We start from the raw sequence: 2,170 nt of genomic DNA on the forward strand, positions 1-2,170 counted from the left end.
CTTAGCAATGGAAAAGCTTAATGATCTTTCTCCGGGGTGGTTACTTCCAAAGACTTGTATATAGCGCTGGGTGAAAGGTTTTTGGATGAATATTATATTTAGTGAAATATTTTGGTGGACCCAAAATGATTGTTTGGTTTGGTTTCACCAAGAAAAGTGAAAAGAAAAAAAAAAGATCTTGGGTCAAAGTGCAATGTTGTTCTAATTTAGGTTAGGCTCGGTAAGAAGGAAAAACTAAATTGTTTGCACAAGTAAGTGTATTTCTGTAAAAGGGTGCAGAGGCTGGGCTTTAAGGGGCAGATAGCCATATTGTAGTAGTTGGAAGCTTTGCTTTCCCCATGGCCTCCAAAGAGTTTCCAAGCATTCTGAAGGAGGCCAGGAAGTTGCATTCTTCTGGTTGAACTCCAAGCGAGGAAGGCAAGGTAGACTTTTGTTCAAGAGGATAACTCCCTGACCGGGAATCGAACCCCGGCCATGGCGGTGAAAGCACCAAATCCTAACCGCTAGACCACCAGGGAGATTGCATTTGCGGCGTTGGGCTTGACTTTCTAGGCCTACTTTCTGTCCAACTGAGGCCATTCGTTCGTCTTCAAAGAGGGTTAACACAAGCTCTGAGCTCTTCGTTTCCTTACGGTTCCATACCTATTTTTAGCACTGATATGAAAAAGAAACAGAAAACATATTAAAACAATTTCCAGTATTGTTATACATTGAGGCCACGTCTTTTTTTTTTTTTAAACAGTTTTATTGCTATCTTGTTTTACTCTCCATGGGCTTACAGAAATGTACGAGGGATGAATAAGATGTGGTTGGAATCATCAGCCTTAAGCAATCTCCATCCCAATGAAGAGGGCTGGTGGAGGATTTGAGAAAGAAGCAGTTATCTCAACTACTGAGCGCTGGCAAAGATATAGAAATAAGTAGAGAAGCTCTAGATGGCTGCTCAGGGGGTGGGGGGCAATCAGCTTGTGAAAGGTTATTTTTTCCCTCTCTTGCCTGGGCTAGAAGAGACTCAACTCTCTTAGGACCATGGAATTGTCAATGTGTCTTGTCTTCATGATGTACTAAAGGTCCGAGACCGCCTCAGCTGGTTGAGAGGACAAAGAGTGGATTCTGTTATGCTCTGAGACTCTAAGGGAGAGAGTGATGTTGAAGAGTGCAAGATCAAACGCCCAACGTGGGGCTCGAACCCACGACCCTGAGATTAAGAGTCTCATGTTCTACCGCCTGAGCTAGTCAGGCTAGGCCTCAAGGGCTTGCAAAGGCACAGACAGTGCAAAAGAAGAGCGAAGGAAGTTTGTTTGCGTGCTGAGATTCGTTTCCTGACATTTGCCTTCTTTCCTGGTTCCTTCGCTCTCCAGCTAGCAAACAGGGCCCGTTCCAAGGCTAGTTAGATGCTGGTGTCTAGACCAGAGAAGTGGGGTTCATCTAGCAGCTGCTCAGAGAAACCTGGCTGGGAGGGTGGAATTTAGGATTCTCCCACCAGGAGGAGGTGCTGTTTCTCAGAAAAAGCTTCTCAGCGCCCAAAGAGGGGGCAGAGAAGACAGTTCCCCGCCGGCTGCCAGACACATCTTTTCACAGGGAATCAGAACCCCCTGGGGTAAAACTCCTCCAAGGATGTGCGGCTCCAGGAATGTCAGAGAAGGGAAGGACTGTTTGCTTTAGGAAGTGGGTGCGGGAACCTGCAGGTCCTTAGGTCCCTCCAGCGTCCGATGAAAGCATTTGCGGGGAAGGGGCCGGGGTAGACAAAGACAGGAAAGACGGGCTTGCAGCTCCTGTGCAAACACCATGTTGCCAGCGGTCCAAGAGAAGCAGGTGGGGGTTCGAGCATTTTGGCTGCTTCCTGAGGGCACGGAACTCACAACCTGGCAATGCTCAGAGCCCCGTTCCTCGGGAGTTTTCTTTGTGTTGGTCTTGTGATGCTGAGGGAGGAAGCTGAAGCATCATTTGAGTTTGTTTCAGTGCCTTCGGTTGGGCCAAGGTTGTGACCCTGAGCACAGGGGTTCCAGCTCTTAACCCCTGAGGGAATGGACAATGGACCAACTTTTCTCTGAGTCCTGAAGCTGGGCTGCAGCCTGGCCTAGGAGGCAGCCCTATTGGTTGACCTACTGGCCCAAAGTCACTTGGGTGCTGTTGGTGTTCCCCAGGGATGCTGAAGGGCCTGAGGGAG

General features: G+C 48.4%; 2 non-coding genes across 2 annotated transcripts; both read right to left on the reverse strand.

Annotated features, from left to right (window-relative positions):
- Positions 1–446: 446 nt before the first annotated feature.
- TRNAE-UUC lies at positions 447–518 on the reverse strand. The gene has a single exon. It is a non-coding gene; the product is annotated as a tRNA-Glu (tRNA).
- A 651-nt stretch (positions 519–1,169) lies between these two features.
- Positions 1,170–1,242, reverse strand: TRNAK-CUU. The gene has a single exon. It is a non-coding gene; the product is annotated as a tRNA-Lys (tRNA).
- Positions 1,243–2,170: the final 928 nt, after the last annotated feature.

This window comes from Mauremys mutica, unplaced genomic scaffold (genome assembly GCF_020497125.1).
Source record: "Mauremys mutica isolate MM-2020 ecotype Southern unplaced genomic scaffold, ASM2049712v1 000507F_np12_subseq_1:98333_obj, whole genome shotgun sequence".
NCBI lineage: Eukaryota > Metazoa > Chordata > Testudines > Geoemydidae > Mauremys > Mauremys mutica.